The 6,000-nt window shown below is 44.8% G+C and overlaps 1 long non-coding RNA gene across 2 annotated transcripts in view; it reads right to left on the bottom strand.

Moving 5' to 3' along the window:
* Nucleotides 1-418: 418 nt before the first annotated feature.
* LOC132819340 (uncharacterized) overlaps nucleotides 419-6,000 on the bottom strand; it is a 65,922-nt gene continuing 60,340 nt past the window's right edge. For both annotated transcript variants that reach the window (XR_009645068.1, XR_009645069.1), the window contains one exon: nucleotides 419-1,075. This is a non-coding gene — a long non-coding RNA (uncharacterized LOC132819340). The remainder of the gene's footprint in view (nucleotides 1,076-6,000) is intronic.

Genomic DNA, 6,000 nt, shown 5'->3' with positions numbered 1-6,000 from the left:
CTTCATTTGTATAGTTCCTAAAGCGAGCAAGAAATCTTTGAAAACAAGCTGGAATAATACCTATGGCCTCCTCTATTTTCTAAAGATTGCATGTTGCATTCAATCTAGTCCACATCTGCAGGCATTTAAACCCTTTCAACTTCTACACGCTGAATATTTCAGTGACTTCTACATCTGTTGCAGATTCCTTTGCTAATTTTATGGTATCTGGAATTTGTCCACGTCCATTACTGCGAAAAGTGATGGGGAAGAATTCTTGTAACACAATTCTGGTGCTTTGATCGCGGCAATCTTTCCTTTCCCCTGCCTCCCAACGATGGGAGGTTTGACACTCTGGATTCCTCACCCTCCTGCCCTATATTTGAGTGGGAGTGCCAAGGCTGGCTTTGCAAAGGCTTATTCACCACTGACACCTCGCCTCTAATGCCCATTACTGCAATTTCGGAGCAGTTGGTGGACATTCGTGACTGACACCCTTGTCAGAAGCAGCGTGAGGTAGGGGTGGGGGCGTGGGTTTGGGTGGGACGGGGGTGCGTGGAGGTGGTGGTGGTGGGTGAGGGGGGAGGGTGGAGCTATTGTCTGGGTCGGTTTTGGCCAATGTGATCGTGACCCCCATAAACCGAACCACTGCACTTCCTCCAACATGGCCTCAACATGTGTCACTTCAGAGGCTCGTTCAAAGCAGTTCCAACCAAATTAAAAATCAACGGACTTCAGTTGATCAGGTGCTCATCTTCCTCTTCTTTTTTTGACAAGTGTTGATCCAATCTTTAATATGCCCCAATAGTGCCTGCACATGTGCCCCATTCCCCAAAGACACCTCCTTTAACATCCGATCCCAACTGGACTTTTCATGAATCTAAGCGGTAAGATGTCCATTCGACCCAGGGTTCCGAGTAGGCCGCATGTCTCCCCAGTGGGGCCTGTTCACTCACAGTTTACCCAGGACAAGGATCAGGGCTGCTGTTTGATTTCTGGGTATCTTTCATCACAATCTTCAATCCGCCATTCTGTCGGGCTCCTCAACTTTCCAATTTCCATTCACCTCAGGAGAATATAGTATGACTGCGTGGGTCTGCAGAAACATTACAACCAAGAAGGAAACAATCTTTATTTATCCCTCTCTCAGGGTGTTGGCATCGACAGCATTTGTCATTCATCCCATATGATTACCCTCTGGGCCATGTCAGAGTCAAGCACACTGAGGTGGCGAAGTAGGCCAAACCAGGTGAAAGTCACTGATTTCCTCCCTCAGTCAATAAAAGGTTTACAATCACTGTCACTGAGACTATCCTTACATACCAAGTTTCTGTCAGTTCTCAAAGTGAATTAAAATTAAATTCCATCCCACCATCGTGGTGAGATTGAACCATAGGCCCCAGGATGTCACCCAGTCCAGTGTGATTGCTACTACAGTACTGTTTCTCCAAGCAGGGTGCTGTTTTATCTCTAAGTTGGCGTCTTCTCATTTAATTGACCTCAAATTATCAACCTCTGTACATTTTGAAATAATCCTTTCATTGCTTTGACCTTTTCATTCAGTTCCATGCTACTTAGTAATTATCATGATTCTACTCATGAGGAATTGATTACTTTTCACATCTTTTGATGCAGTTTTACAAAGTTCCACGTTTCGTCTGTTCTGTTTTATAATTCTATTCCCCTTACTTGAGCTGTTATTGTGAGTTTAAGCTTGGATCACAACTGGTCATCAAGTATTAAGTAACATTCACACCATACAGATGCCAGGCAATAACCATCTCCAATAGGAGACCATCACTGAATCACCCATTGTTAACATAATGGACATATCATTGACCAGAAACTCAACTGGACTCGCCAAATAAACATAATGGCTACAAAAACAGGTCAGAGGCTAGGAATACTGTGGTGTGTAACTCATCTCCTGATTCCCTAAAGCCTGTCCACCATCCACAGGCTCAAGTCAAGAGTGTGATCAAATACTCCCCATTTTCCTGGATGGGTGCAGCTCAAGAAGCTTGACACCATCCAGGAAAAAGCAGCCCACTTGATATGCACCCCATCCACAAACACCCACTCCCTCCACCACCGACACTCAGTAGCAGCAGTGTGTTCCGTCTACAAGATGCACTTACAGACGTGCACCAAGGCTCCTCAGACAGCACCTTCCAAACCCACGTCCAGTTCCATCTAGAAGGACAAGGGCAGTAGATACATGGGAACATCTTCACCTTCAAGTACCGATAGTGTAAGTATTGTCCCGAGGGTGTGGAGTATCTTTGTAAACCCAAACAATTCCAATTGGCTCAAATATCCCAATGACAGAAGAATTCAAAACTAAAGGGCGTAAGTCAAAAGTGAGAGGGAAAGGTTTAAAAAGGACCTGAGGGCAAACATTTTCACACAACAAGGAAGGAGCTACCAGAGGAAGTAGTAGAGGCAGTTACAACTACAAGATTTGGAAGACTTTTGGACAAGTACATGGATAGGAAAGGTTTGAATGGATATGGGCCAAATGTAGGCAAATGGGACGAGTTCAGTTTCAGAAATCTGGTCAGCATGGATAAGTTGGGCTGAAGGATCTGTTTCCTTGCTGTATAACTCTATAACCCTATGACTAGAGCTTAACTATGAACAACTTACTATCTGTTGGATAAACCATGTGTTTTGTTCACTTATCATATTGACTGAAATCTGACAAAGCAGTATCTAGGAATATTCCTGTAAAAAGGAACATTTTATTCCAGATTAAGGGCTGTTCACTGACAACACCAAGAAATACAAACCAATCAGATTGGTGACAATATTCCAATGCATTCCAGACTCCCACATGCATCCTTCCCAATCTGAGGGACTTTGTTTAGTTCCATGTCTTCCATTCCTAACACTTACTTTCCTCACATCAATCTTCAAGAACCAACATAAGCTGCCTTTGTTTTGCACCTTTAAAGACTTTGTGAGACTTAGTAAAACCTATTTTATTTTAAATTTGTTCATGAGACCCGGGCATCACTGGCCAGACCTAACATCTGTTAGGTGAAAGTGGGTACTGCAGATGCTGGAGATCAGAGTCAAGATTAGAGTGGTGCTGGAAAAGCACAGCAGTTCAGGCAGCATCCGAGGAACATGAATATTGACATTTCGGGCAAAAGCCCTTCATGAGAAATGAGAGCTCCTGATGAAGAGCTCCTACCCAAAACGTCAATTTTCCTGCTCCTGAGATGCTGCCTGACCTGCTGTGCTTTTCCAGCACCACTCTAATCTTGGCCAACATCTGCTGCTCATCCCTTGTTGCCCCTTGAGATGGTGATGGTGAGATGCCTTCTTGAACCACCGCAGTCTGTCTGGTATCGGTGCCATCAGGGTGTTGTTAGGCAGGGAGATTCTTTTTTCTTTACCCAGTGACAGTGAAGGGACAATGCTGCCATATTACAAATTAGGATAGGTGTGTGATCTGAGGAAGTTGCTTCAACACGCTTCATAAATGACGTTTGGTACTGAGCCAGTGACAGAGCTAAAAGGAAAGGTGGTCACAGAGGTTTCAATAAGCATCATAAGGGAGGAAGACAGCTATGTCTAAGACCAGAGGGCATTAGTTTAAGGTGAAGAGTAAGTGGTTTAGAGGGGATCTGAGGAAAACGTTTCACCCAGACAGTGGCAGAAATATGGAACACGCTGCCTGGCAAAGTGGTTGAGGAATATTTCAGAAGCATCTCGATGAGCATTTAAAATGCCAGTTGACTTTGAACCAAGTGGGATGGGATTAGTAAATGGGATGAGTATAATTTAGTGTTGTTGGTCAGCATAGACATGTGGGCCGAAGGGCCTGTTTCTATGACTCAATGACTCTGACAGTTGCCTCAACTTCAGTTTGTACAATGAAGTTTCCCATGTTTTAGGTATGGTGTGGAAACCCTGAGGCACAGTGCTCTAAATAGTCCCGAGAAAAGGACTATTGCTTATCCCTGGTCACCTTTGACCATGTGGTGGTGAACAGCCTTCCTAAACCACTCAGTCTGTGGGATTTGATAGGGTTGTGGTTTTGACCCAGTCACTAAGGAGGGAAAGACGACAAATATTCAAGGTATGACTGGCAGGAGAATCCAGGGATGAGGTGGTTGCCCTACAGCGTTCCGTATTGAAGTAATAATCTGTGGAAAAGGCCTTTTCCGGTCTCCCGCACTCACACTGATTGACAGCAGGACAGTTTTGAAGAGCAAATTTAAGTAACAGATGGGGAACAAAAACAGATAGAGCTTTCTTCTTATATTTCAAAAAAATGTTCTTAAATGTTATGGTGGGACTGGCCGGGGATATTAATAAGTGATTGTCGATGGACCGGAACAATACAGGATATTGTGACTCATGGGAATCTTTAAGTGTGACACAAAGAAGAGGTTTTAACCAGGATTGACTGCGTCTGGTCAGTAATAACCACGGTTATTGTTCAGACTCATCCCTGTCGCTCACAGCTGAAAAATATTTTGCCCACAACATTGCCGGGGAATGGCTCAGCAAGAGGTGAAAAACAGTAGACAGAGCAATCAACATCTAAGCAATAGGGATTTAAGGATTGGAAAGTTGACCTGGACAGGATTGGGAAGGGGAATGGATTAAAACGGGATTTATTCCATGTCAGATCGGGTTAAGAAGGAAGATAAAGAGATGGTGATGGAAATGAGGGGAGAGTCATAAACTAAAATGGACAAATTTACAGAATGTACCCAAAATGAAGACAGCACCAGGTTTGACTCCTTGTAACTTTTAACACACATCAGAATGAAAGCAGATCAATGGTGAATTAACAGGCATATTATACCTCAGGTAAAAAGGTAAATGTCCCTTTAAATATATGAAGGAATATTCCTCACACATAGCTCATTATGGGAATTCAATGACAGACATGTGTGGCATTCTATAGCGATAGAGTCCACCCATGTGCAGACACAGAGTCAAGAAGTGTGTCAACAATCCTTGATCTACTTTACAATCTTCTGGCTTTAAAATTGAGACCAACACCTTCAAATGGTGAACGCACTTGCATTCCTCCCGCTTCCTTTCATTTTCCTTGTGACATTCTCTGTCACCATGTCCTCTCTCCCCGCCCCTAACTCCAATGGGACCGACTGTCCTTTCTGGTCTGACCAGTTGGACATGCCATTGTTATTGCCATTCTCACATTCCAATCACTTTTAACTCTGGTAACCATCCTTTCTCCACCAGCACCCTCCATCATTGCATAAACGCTGTTTCCCTCCACACTTCACGGCAGCTCTGAAGTGTCATCTGAATTCGAAATGTTCACTTGCTCTCTCTCCAACGATGCTGCCTGACCGGCTGTGATTAGATTATTTACAGTGTGGAAACAGGCCCTTCGGCCCAACAAGTCCACACCAACCCTCCGAAAATCAACCCACCCAGACCCATTCTCCTACATTTACCCCTTCACCTAACACTACGGGCCATTTATCCTGGCCATTTCACCTCAACTGCATATTTTTGGACTGTGGGAGGAAACCGGAGCACCCGGAGGAAACCCACACAGACACAGGGAGAATGTGCAAACTCCACACAGACAGTCACCTGAGGTGGGAATTGAACCCGGGTCTCTGGCGCTGTGAGGCAGCAGTGCTAACCACTGTGCCAACGTTTTTTTGTTTTCAATGGGGATAGTCTTTGGCCAGGAGATCTGAGCACAGGAAGTCAAGGCAGCTTCCAGTACTAGTCCAGAGATTAGGACACAGTCACCTGGCAGTCAGTCAGAATCCTCTGCATAACTGTCTCAATGTCTCCATGTCGCAGTGCCCTCTATCCTGTCATGGCCAGTTTTCTCCTGAAACGAGAGAGTGGCACAGATGTTTTTAAAATACTCGGGTTTGCAGCTTGGGGGTGTTCCCATTCGTGTGTACATCTGCCTCTCTCTTACTGAAGTAGACAGGCAGGAGGCTGGGAGAACATAGCAAGGCAGGCAGCATCAGGAGGGACAGGCAGGAAACTGGGAAAACACAGCAAGGCAGG

Source organism: Hemiscyllium ocellatum, chromosome 10 (genome assembly GCF_020745735.1).
Source record: "Hemiscyllium ocellatum isolate sHemOce1 chromosome 10, sHemOce1.pat.X.cur, whole genome shotgun sequence".
Classification (NCBI taxonomy): Eukaryota; Metazoa; Chordata; class Chondrichthyes; order Orectolobiformes; family Hemiscylliidae; genus Hemiscyllium; species Hemiscyllium ocellatum.
This window is presented reverse-complemented; position numbering and strand designations above follow the sequence as displayed.